Source organism: Macaca fascicularis, chromosome 10 (genome assembly GCF_037993035.2).
Source record: "Macaca fascicularis isolate 582-1 chromosome 10, T2T-MFA8v1.1".
NCBI lineage: Eukaryota > Metazoa > Chordata > Mammalia > Primates > Cercopithecidae > Macaca > Macaca fascicularis.
The window spans coordinates 26,258,385-26,270,771 of record NC_088384.1 but is presented as its reverse complement, the minus strand read 5'-3'; the positions used below and the strand labels follow the sequence as shown (position 1 = coordinate 26,270,771).

The following is a 12,387-nucleotide window of genomic DNA, read 5'->3' as shown; positions in this document are numbered from 1 at the left end:
CTTTCCCAATTTAAAAGATAAATATATTCACAAGCCATTCCATTCTCGATGAGGTTTTACTCTGTGCCTTTTTTTTTTTTCGTTTTCTCTTGCTGCATTTCCAGCCTGTGAGCCTAGGTGCAAGTTGCCCCAAAACTTAAGTGCTCTACCATCCCCCACCCCCTTTTTTCTTACAGACGATGATGATGATCTATAATTTCAAGTCTTGTGTTCAGGTCTTCAATCCATTTCGAGTTGATTTTTGTGTATTGTATACCAGGACGGTCGTATTTCATTCTTTTTCGTATAAACATCAGTTTTCTCAAAACCATTTAATGAAGAAAATCCTATCCCCCATTGAGGCTTTGTGATCTCTGATACTGTTTTCATTTGCTTTGGGAGATATACCCAGTAGTGGGATTGCTAGATTGTATGGTAGTTGCATTTTCAATTTTTTGAGGAATTCACTTTTTTTTTTTTTTTTTGAGAGGGAGTCTCACTCTGTTGCCCAGGCTGGAGTGCAGTGGTGTGATCTCAGCTCACTGCAGTGTTTGCCTCCCGGGTTCAAGTGATTTTCCTGCCTCAGCCTCCTGAGTAGCTGGGACTATAGGCACATGCCCACCACGCGCGGCTAATTTTTTGTATTTTGAGTAGAGATGGGGTTTCTCTGTGTTACCAGGATGGGCTTGATCTCCTGACCTCGTGATCTGCCTGCCTTGGCCTCCCAAAGTGCTGGGATTACAGGCCTGAGCCACTGCACCTGGCCTACAACTTTTTTCCATAGTGTATATCCTAATTTATCTTTACACCAACAATGCATGAGATTTTCCCTGTATCCAAATCCACACCAGCATTCTTTTACATTTTTAAGATATTTTCAGTAACATTTATTCCAGTAGGTGTGGGATGGTACCTGGATGTGGTTATGGAGTACATTCTTTTCTAATGAATAGTAATGTTGAGGACCTTTTCTCTTACGTGTTTGTGCATTTTATGGCATTTTTGCAGCGATGTCAATTCAGGTTTTCTGCCTGATTTCAGTTTGGATGTGTATTTTTTATGCTATCTGGTATTTCTTTTTTTCTGTGTACATGTTTGATAACAACCAGTTATCACTTCTATGATTCCCTCCTATTTTCTCATAATCTTTCTCTTTTTTGAGACAGGTCACTCTCACCCAAGCTGGAGCACCGTGGCACATCACAGGACCATGTATATTGGAATATTGGCTACCTACAGCTTTGCAGCGCTATTTGATATCAGGAATTGTGAGTCCTCCAACTTAGTTTGTATTTCTCAGGTTCCTTAGATGTTCAGGACTATTTGTGGTTCCATGTTAATATTAACATTGTGTATTTAAACTTTTTTTTTTTTTTTTGACGGACTCTTGCTCTTTCGCCAGGCTGGAGTGCAGTGGCGTGATCTCGGCTCACTGCAACCTCCACCTCCTGGGTTCAAGCGATTCCCCTGCGTCAGCCTCCTGAGTAGCTGGAACTATAGGCGTGTGCTACCACACCTGGCTGATTTTTTTTTTCTTTTGTATTTTAGTAGAGACGGTGTTTTATCATGTGTTGGCCAGGATGGTCTCTATCTCTTGACCCTGTGATCCACCTGCCATGGCCTCCCAAAGTGCTGGGATTACAGGCGTGAGCCACCGAGTCCACTCATCCCCACCCCCACCCCCTACCCCCTGGCTTTTTTTTTTTTTTTTTTGAGATGGAGTCTCATTCTGTCAAGAGGCTAGAGCACAATATCATGACTTCGGCTCACTGCAACCTCCGCCTCCTGGGTTCAAGTGAGTCTCTTACCTCAGCCTCCCAAGTAGCTAGGACTACAGGCATGCGCCACCATGCCCAGCTAATTTTTGTATTTTTAGTAGAGACGGGTTTCACCATGTTGGGCAGGATGATCTCGATCTCCTGACCTCCTGATCTGCCCGCCTTGGACCCCCAAAGTACTAGGATTATGGCGCGAGCCACTGTGCCTGGCCTATACTTCTTAAATGTTTTGTCTATAATAAAGCACATAAACAGAGGGTATACTGGGACTTTTTTTTCCTCATCTGAGACTCTTGTTTTTGTTTCTGTCTGTTTTGAGACAGTCCTGCTCTGTTGCCCAGGCTGGAGTGCAGCAGCATGATCTTGGCTTACTGCAACCTTTGGCTTCCGGGTTCGAGTGATTTTTGTGCCTCAGCCATCCTAGTAGCTAGAATTACAAGTGTGTGCCACCATGCCCAGCTGATTTTTGTATTTTTTAGTGGAGACGGGGTTTTGCCATGTTGGCCAGGCTAATCTTGAACTTCTGGCCTCAAGCAGTCCGCCCACCTCAGCCTCCCAAGGTGCTGCGATTCATGCTGACACATGAGTCACCTCGCCCAGCCTCATCTGGGATATTTGGATACATGTGTATTTTTGGTGATGATCAAATCAGGGTACTTAGCATAACTATTTCCTCCTACAGGTGTTAATTTCTCTGTGGTGAGAACACTCAAAATTGTTCCCTTCTAGCTTTTTTGAAAAATTCAATATTGTAACCAGAGTCACCTAGCTGTGGAACAGGACACTAGAATGTGTTCCTCCCAACTAACTAACTTTGTTTCCATAACCAATCCCTCCTATCTCCCCTCCTTCCCCAGCCTCAGGAGACCACTCCTGTTCTTTCTGCTTCTTGAAGGTTAAGTTTTTGGATTCAACATAAGCGAGGTCATGCAGTGTTTGTCTTTCTGTGCTTGGCTTATTTTAACAGAATGTTTTCTAGGTTTGTTGGTGCTGCCCTAAATGAAAATTGTATTTTTTTTTTTTTTATGGCTGAAGAGTATATCATTGTATATATGTACTACATTTTCTTTATCCTTTCATCTGTGGGTGAACAGGTAGGTGGCTTCCATCATCCTAGCTATTGTGAATAGTGATGGAATAGACATGGAAAGGCAGATGTCTCTTCAAAATACCAATTTGCTTTGACTGTATAGCTAGTAGTGGGATGAATAGATAGTATAGTACTGGACTTTGAGTTTTTTGAGGAATCTGCAACTGCTTTCCATAGTGTATGTAGTAATTGACCCTCCTATGAACACTTCTTTTTTCCTGGAAATTCACACCAGCTTTTGTGTTTGTATTTTTATTTCTCATATTCATTTCAAATAAGAGATGCTTTTTATGGTTTTGATTTCCACTTTTTGCAGAAGTAGTAATGTTAACCATGTTCTGTAAAGATAGAGTCAGTCTTATAGACCGAAAAATCTATTCCGGCTCTTTGCCCAATTTTGGTTCGGTTACTAGTTTCTCTTTTGTTTAGTTTTTTTGCTAGTTACTAGTGTTAGTAGCCTGTGCCTTTTGTAAAACAAGGCCTTATCAGCTGTATGTTTCCCCAAACTTTCTTCTCATCTTTGCGATGCTGGTTTTGTTTTGTTTTTTCTCTGCCCCCTCCCCACGATGGAGTCTTGCTCTGTCACCCAGGCTGGAGTGCAGTGGCACAATCTCAGCTGACTGCAGCTTCCACCTCCCAGGTTCAAGCAATTCTGTGGCCTCAGCCTCCTGAGTAGCTGGGATTACAGGCACGCACCAGCATGCATGGTCTAGGATGTCTTCTCTCTGGATTCATTTGTTCTCTCCTGCGCAGAGGCTCTAATGTTGTACTTAGTCTCTCATGTTTGCATTTGCATTTGTTAGCAGTGATTTCAGTGTGCCATCCAAAAAAGATCGTTAAGCCATTTTATTGTCTATGCATGTTTTCCCCCTAATTTTTCCTTTTCTTTTTTCTTTTTGCAACCTGTGTACACAGGGTCAAGTTTCCCCCAAACATACACTTATCCCATGTTATCTCCTTGGAGTGTTTTGCTTTCAGGATTGAATTTAACTGTTCAATTTATTTTTTGTAAATTTTTGTGTATTGGGCAACATGGGGGTGCTATTTCAGTCTTTTGCACATGACTTACCCAGTTTTTTCAATTGTCGTGCCTTTGGTGTGATTTTGAAAAATGTGTGCCCTAAATACAATTTTGGGTTGATTACCTGGCTGCCTCATTTTGTCCATTCAGTTGTCTTTCTATGTTTATGCCAGTCCATGATTGCCTGGATAACTGTAGGTTTTGTCTATCATCCACCTATCTGTCTATAATATATCCTAATCCTGTTATGTATTTACTTTTTTTAAGACAGATTATTGCTGTGTCACTCAGGCTGGAGTGCAGTGGTACGATGTTGGCTTATTGCAGCCTTGACCCTTCCATGCTCAAGTGATCCTCCCTTCTCAACCTCCCAAGTAGCTGGGACTACAGGTGTGCACCACCATGCCCCACTAATTTTTTGTACTTTCTGTAGAGGTAGGGTTTTGCCATATTGCCCGGACTTCTCTCGAACTCCTGGTCTCAAGTGATCTGCCTGCCTCAGCCTCCCAAAGTGCTGTGATTATAGGCAGGAGCCACTGTGCCCGGGGCAACCCTGTTTCTTTTCTTTTCTTTTTTTTTTTTTTTAGATCAACTTTTATTTGGATTAAATTGCAGGCTAGTTACATGTGAACCTTTGACATTGAGGCTTGTGGTCATTGACCACATCACCCAAGCAGGGAGCAAAGTGCCAGTCAGGTGGTTCTTCCGCCCGCACCCCCTTTCTGCCTCCTTTTTTCATCTGATAGTCCCCAGGGTCTATTGTTTACATCTTTATGTTTGAATGTATTCACTGTTTAGCTCCCACTCATAGTGAGAACATGGAGTGTTTGGTTTTCTGTTCTTGCCTTGATTTGCTAAACATGATAATCCCCAGGTCTATCCACGCTGCTTAGGACAGAATTGTGTGTTCTTATGGCTGCGTAGTATTTTGTGGTGTGTATGCACCACATTAAAAAAAAAAAATCAAATCCACTGTTTCTGGTCACCTAGGATGCTTCCAAGTCTTTGTTCTTGTGAATGGCACGGCCATGAATGCAGGAGAGCATGTGTCTTTTTGATGGAAGGATTTGTTGTCCTTTGGGTAGATACCAAGTAATGGAATTGCTGGGTCTGATGGTAGTTCTGTTTTAAGTTCTTTGAGAATCTCTACACTGCTTTCCACAGTGTGAACCTTTTTTCACATTCCCCAAGAGTGTAGCAGTGTTCCCTTTCCTCTGCTGCCTCACCAGCATGTTTTAATTTTGGAAAAATGGCCATCTGACCAGTGTGGGATGGTATCTCATTGTGTTTCCGAGTTGCATTTCGCTGATTAGTGAGGTTGTGCATTTTTTCATGTCAGTTGGGCACTTGAACGTCTTTTTCTATTTTTGAGACAGTATCTCACTCTTGCCCAGACTGGAGTGCAGTGGTGCGATACTGGCTCACTGCAACCTCCGCCTCCCAGGTTCAAGCGATTCTTCTGCGTCAGCCTCCTGAGTAACTGGGATTACAGATGTCTGCCACTATGCCCAGCTAATTTTTGTATGTTTTAGTAGAGATGGGGTTTCACTATATTGCCCAGGCTGGTCTCGAACTCCTGACTTTGTGATTCACCTGCCTCGGCCTCTCAAAGTGCTGGGATTAAAGGCAATGAGCTAACATGCCTGGCCAGTGTTTTTGTAGTTTTAGTAGAGATGGAGTCTCACCATGTTGGCCAGACTGGTCTTGAACTCCTGACCTCAGGTGATCCACCTGCCTCAGCTTCCCAGAGTGCTGGGATTATAGGCGTAAGCCATGGTGCCCAGCCCCTTGACAACTGTTTCTCTAAGGACCCTTTGCTAAAGGAGAATTGCTGGATCAAGACTACTCTTCCAAAAGAGGATAATAAACATTTCCTCTTTCGTTAATAACTTAGATTATTCCTCTGAACAGCCGTTACTGCACATTGCTGAAATGTTTGCCTCTGCACTGGCTGGCCCCAGAATGCTAATCATTTTGAGATTTGTGTTTTCTTTCTTCTGTTTTCTGCCTTCCTCTATTAGCCATGCCCGACCTGAAGGCCATCCCTCCCTCTTTAACGTACTATTTTTCTTCTAATGTGGATCTACAAAACCAGAGTTTGGGCAGAGTCTAACAACAGGGACAAGAGAAGAAACAGATCCAAAGAGAGGGGTTTGGGCACAACAGAGGGGTTCTGGGTTCAGTTCTCAGTGGTGAAGGCTGACTGTGCATCTCTCTCCCCAGCTCCACTTGCAGCCGTGCCATAGCTTGAAATCTGCCACAGTGGGAGCATTTACACCATGGAAATTGGCAAACGCTGCAAATCAAGAGTGTTAATTTTTGTTTTGTTTTTTGAGAGTTGGCTGTTAACTTACCAGTATACTATTGGCTTTAGTGCATGGCCTCTATATGTTGGTATTTGTTGCGGGCCGTTATTTAGACCGCCTTCTTATTTCTTAACTGTGTTCCAGGTGGTTAAAGGCAACATAGCACTGAGTTCTGGATAACTGGGGGGACTGTGCGCTTGGATTTGCCGTGCTTAAGGTTCGGGTGGGGCTACTACATCTTGCCGGGTTGGGCAAGAGTGAACCCCAGGGGCCAATGTGAGTAGCCAGGATCCTGCCATAGGAAGCTTGGAGTGGAACTGACCTGCCCCCTTTCTCTCTGTCTCCATGGCAGCTGGGTGGGCTATGAACAGGCCAACTGCAAGGGTGAGCAGTTTGTGTTTGAGAAGGGCGAGTACCCCCGCTGGGACTCGTGGACCAGCAGCCAGAGGACGGACTCCCTCAGCTCCTTGAGGCCCATCAAAGTGGTGAGCCCCCTGCCATTCTATTTCCTCTCTCTGCCCATCATCCTACTTTCTGTCTCTGCCACCTTGGATCCGGAGGTCCTGAGACCAGGAAGGAGCCTGCCCCTCTAGCATTGTGCCCCTTCTGATTGGTGAGGAACCTCCTCCCTGGGTGACCTTGCAAAAGTCATTTTACTTCCCTGAGCCTCAGTTTCTTCATCTGTAAAATGGGCATATTGGTATCTACTGTCCTGAGATTCCAATGTGCTTATTAGCTTGAGGGTTTTCACACTGCGCAACTCCAGGGGGCTCCAATCACGAGACTATGAAATGCTCCAGAGGGCACCATTCACATTCTATTTTACGTGGTTGGTGCCCCCCACCCCGCAGGGTTGGGCAACTCCCATCACAGAGTCACTGCTCAATAATCAGTAGCCATTAGAAATACAAGAAATTCTGAGTTCAGGACTGGAGGAGAAGGTGGTTTAGCTCTTCTTTAAGACTCGTGCCAGTGTGAGTTTTCAGTGCTTCTGAGATCCCGATTCTTACTAGTGTGTGAGTGTGTAAACTGTCGGGGAGGGGACAGGGCCCATCACTGCTCAGTTACACTCCCAAACCCTCCAAGCCCAGTCTAGCTCCTCCCAGGACCTACTGGAAGGTTGGAGAACACTGGACTTCACATCCCACAGACCCAGGTTGCCATGTTGGCTGTGCTGCTCCCAGCTCTGTGACCTTGAGCACGTCATTTGACCTCTCTGTGCCTTGTTTTTCTCGTCTGCGAAATGGCATAATTATGAGTGTGCCTGTGTGTGTGTGCCTGTGTGTGCGTGTGTGGGTGTGCACTTGTGAGTGGGTGGTAGATCATAGCTGCCATTTATAAAAGAGAAACTTGAGGCATAGGAGGAAAAAATGACATTTCAGAATCAAATATTCCCCAAAGTGTAGCATTTCAGAGTGTCTGTTACATGAAAATGGCCCAGTAGAAACTTAACAAATGGCTGCGATCCAACAGCAGTTGTCATAGACACGTGGTAGGTGCACTGGGCAGAGAGTGATGTGTGGGACATGGGGATCCCAACTCTGGGGCATGAGCATGGGGTGGGAAGGCCAACCCTGGGCCCCATCACCCATACTTACTTCCCCACATCCTCTGCCAATAGGACAGCCAAGAGCACAAGATCATCCTCTATGAAAACCCCAACTTCACCGGGAAGAAGATGGAAATCATAGATGACGACGTCCCCAGCTTCCACGCCCATGGCTACCAGGAGAAGGTGTCATCTGTGCGGGTGCAGAGTGGCACGTAAGCGCATTGCCAGCCCTGGCTCACCCTGCCCCAGGAACTGAGACTCTGGGGTCCTAAGTCCTGCTCTGCTCTGTGTACACTGGTGATCTTGCACACATCAGTGTACTCTGCTGACCTCTGGCTTCCCACTGGAAAGTAAATGGGAATTCTCTGCCCACAGGGAATTCTGTGCCCCTGAATTTCTCTCTAGAGCTGCCTTTGGGGAAATGGCCTTTGGAGTGGAGAAACCTTGGCCTTTATCTCAGCCCCAGTGAGCAAGACATGTATGTCAGAGGGGCACGTTGAGGCAGAGGGAGGATTAGGTTGAGGCAGGAGGGAAGGAATGAGTTGAGTAGTCTGAAAGCTGAGAAGCAGGAGGACCAGCCCATGCTGCCTTTGACCGCATGTGTCCCTAAGTTTGGGAACAGGAGGTGTCATTTTCCTCTGAATTGAAGTTCCTGGGCACATCGACCCTGGCCATCAGCAATGGGGGATTTCTCATGGTAAAAAATTTGGATTCCATGGGGGGTCCACAGATGAGCTTTGGGCAGCGGTATGCTGAACAGCTTATACCAGCTTGTAAAACCTTTTATTTTTTTTAAATTGAAATGGAGTCTTGCACTGTCACCCGGGCTGGAGTGCAATAGAACAATCTTGGCTCACTGCAGCTTCCGCCTCCCAGGTTCAAGCAATTCTTCTGCCTCAGCCTCCCAAGTAGCTCCAATTACAGGTGCCCACTACCAAGCTCAGCTAATTTTTTGCATTTTTAGTAGAGACGGGGTTTCACTGTGTTGGCCAGGTTAGTCTCAAACTCCTGACATCAAGATCTGCCCGCCTTGGCCTCCCAAAGTGCTGTGATTACAGGCGTGAGCCACCGCGCCCAGCCTGGAACCGACTCTTACATTTTCAGAATTTGTGTGAACTGGTTGACTAATCATTGGTAGCTTGAAACCAGCCACAGTGGGTGCATTTACAGCATAGAAATCAGCAAGTGCTACGAATTAAGGCTCTTTCCCCCCAACAGAACCAGTTTAGCCAAACATACTGGCTTCTTGGGGTTTGTCAAACTCCTAAAGTGGTGTGCAAAGTTCTGTGCTCCTGTTCCCCTTCATTCCCTCATTCCCTTCATTCATTCATTCATTCATTCATTCATTCATTCATTCATTCATTCAATTTGTCAGTGCTGTCATATGCCAGGCATTGTGTTAGGTGCCCAGAGTGAAGGAGATTAAAGAGATCTGGCTTCTGCCCTGTGTAGCCAACAGTCTAGAAGGGGCAGCTGTTAATAATTTAAGAATCCACATAAGTCTAAGCTACTTCCTTGAAGAAAAGATTCTTGAGCTGAGATCTCAAGGAACAGTAGGAATTGCGGGGGTAAAGAGGCCAAGGAAGAGCGTCCCAGACAATGAGAGCAGCATGTGCAAAGGCCCTGTGGTGCATATGGGGGGAGCCTGGTAGGTCTGAGAAACTCTACAAAGGCCACTGGCTGGAATGCAGAGATGTGGGAGCGTAAGAATGCGAAGGTAGTGCTGGATATGTCCATAGAGACTGGCCAGGCAGGTCCTTGCAGGCCAGGCCTGTGTGACATTTTCTGGAGAGAAGACCAGTACTTTCATTAAGTAGCCCCTGGAACCTCTTTTCATCAGAAGACCCCTGGAACCTCCACCAACTCTTTGGCCTTGCAGCTGGGCTTGGAGGTGGAATAGGAGTGGGTGGAGATGGTTCAAAGGTCTGACTTATTCTAAACTTCAGTGAGCTTAAGATACCACCCCCTTGCTCTGACCCCAGTACCAGGCCTTCAGTCAAAATTTGCTTCAGGAGGCAGTGAGCTCCCCATTAAGAGAAGGAAGAAAGCAGAGGCTCAGTGCTGGAAGGGTGGGGTGGAAAGGGTGTCCTGCTTACTCCTGGGAAGTGGCAATGGTTGGCAGGCTTCACCGTTCCTAGTGGTTTATGGATGCTCTCTCCCCTCGCTTCTCTCGTTTCTCTTCCTGTTCCCCCGCTTCACCCTCCCCTCACCTCTGGTCCTGCAGGTGGGTTGGCTACCAGTACCCCGGCTACCGCGGGCTGCAGTACCTGCTGGAGAAGGGAGACTATAAGGACAGCAGCGACTTCGGGGCACGTCACCCCCAGGTACAGTCCATGTGCCACGTCCGCGATATGCAGTGGTACCAATGTTGGCGCCTTGCACTCTTCCAACTAGTGCCCTCCCTACCATGCCTTCTTCCCAGGACCCAGGCCTGCTGCCCAGGAACCTTCCAGACCAACCAGAGTGTGAGTGAAGTATGACTTGCAACTTGTCTGCTGTGGGTCTTTGATCTCCCCTGGCAGCTGGGGGGTGTGTGTGTGCGCGTGCACGCGCGCGCCTGTGTGTGTGTGTGATAGAAATAAGAATTGGCAAGTATCTGGGCTAGGAATAGGGCAACAGAACCCTTAGGGAGTCTTATGGTTCTTTGCAGCTGCTTAGCTCTTAACTGTGTGACCTTGGACACAGTACCCAACCTCTCTGAGCCTTTGTTTCTTCACCTGACTTGCAATTCCCTTGCCTCTTGAGTGACTGGCTGGTCTTGGGATCCCTGAACATTTGTGATCTGCCTGCCTCAGCCTCCCAAAGTACTGGGATTACAAACATGAGCCACTGCACCCGGCCACCCTTGAAGAAATTATTTCTAATCCCCAGTCACAAATTCCCTAATACATTTATTTCTGTAAACTTTTTAAACATTTGCTCTTTACATTTGCGTTCTTAATCCTTCTGGAGCTGATTCTTGTATATGGTGTATGGTAGAGATTCAGTGTTTTGTTTTTTTTTTCTCTTTGGAAGTCCAGTGTCAATTCATGAAGGAGTCCATTTGCTGCACTGCGGCGCAGTCACCTTGCTGTCCTATCCCCTTCCCCACAGATGGGGTGATTTTATGGGCTGTCTTTTCTGTTCCTGTAGTCTGTGTATCCCTGCACTCTTGCCACATTGTTAACGACTATTGCTTTGTAGTCAGTGTTGAGGTCCCTAAAACGGGGGCCCTCAAACCCTGGGCCTCCCAGGGCCTGAAATGGGGGTTGCACAGCAGGAGGTGGGCATTACAGCCTGAGCTCCGCCTCTTGTCAGACCAGCGGTGGCATTAGATTCTCACAGGAGTGCAAATCATATTGTGTGAACTGCACGTGCAAAGGATCTAGGTTGCATGCTCCAATGAGAATCTAATGTCCGCTGCCCACAGCCCGTGAAAAATTGTCTTCCACAAAATCGATCCCTGCTGCCAAAACATTTGGGGACCACTGCCCCATAACATGATTCTTTAGGAATGTTTTAGATGTTCTTTCCCCTTTAGGACTCCATTTAGAAGCGTTCCCTCACATTTGGAAAAGTGGAAAACCTTGTTGAATGAGCCAAAGTGGTTAAAATGATTATCATAAAGGTAGAAACCAGTAAGTGCTCCATATACACCGTAGAATACTATGCAGCCATAAAAAAGAATGAGTGCATGTCCTTTGTGGAAACATGGATGAAGCTGGAAACCGTCATTCTCAGCAAACTGACACAGGAACAGAAAACCAAACACCACATGTTCTCACTCATAAGTGGGAGTTGAAAAACGAGAACACATGGACACAGGGAGGGGAACATCGCACACTCAGGCCTGTCGGGTTGGGGGGCAAGGAGAGAGCATTAGGACAAATACCAAATGCATGCAGGGCTTAAAACCTAGACGATGGGTTGATGGGTGCAGCAAGCCACCATAGTACATGTATACCTATGTAAGAAACCTGCACGTTCTGCACACGTATCCCAGAACTTAGAAAAAAACAGTTAAGTGCTCAATAAATGTTACTGTCATCTATTTCTTCATTCTTCAACCAATACCTACTGCGTGCCTATTTGGATACTTGGCTTAGTACCTGGGTGATGAAATAATCTACAACAAACCCCCATGACACGAGTTTATAACAAACCTGCACGTGTACCCCCGAACTGAAAAGTTAAAAAAACAGAATCCACACAAGTCTAAGCTACTTCCCTTGAGGAAAAGACTCCAGCTGAGATGAGATCTGAAGGAAGAGTAGAGGTTGCAGGGCTAAAGAAGAGTGTCCCAGATGAGAGCGGCATGTGAAAGGCCTTGTGGTGGGAGGAGCCTGGTAGCTCTGAGAAACTCCACAAAGGCACGGTGGTGGCTGGAATGCTCAGAGATGTGGGGGCACATGGAAAACCTTGTTAAAGTGGTTAAAATGATTATCATAAAGGTGGAAACTAATAAATGCTAAATAAATGTTACTCTCATCCATTTCTTCATTGATTCTTCACCCGATACTTGGTGCCTATTTCACTCTTGGAACTGGGCAGAGTAGGGGTACAAAGTAATAGATTCTACCCCTAGAAGCTCTCACTTAGGGGGGTGGGGGTGATTGTAATAGTTTGAGAGTAGAGCACTGGTGATTATTATGGATTGAATGAGAACCTCTCAAATTCATATG

At 46.1% G+C, this 12,387-nt stretch overlaps 1 pseudogene; it reads left to right on the top strand.

The window, feature by feature from the left end:
- The first annotated feature begins 1,236 nt into the window (after positions 1-1,236).
- Positions 1,237-12,187, top strand: LOC102143750 (beta-crystallin B2-like; annotated as a pseudogene).
- The last annotated feature ends 200 nt before the right edge of the window (positions 12,188-12,387 follow it).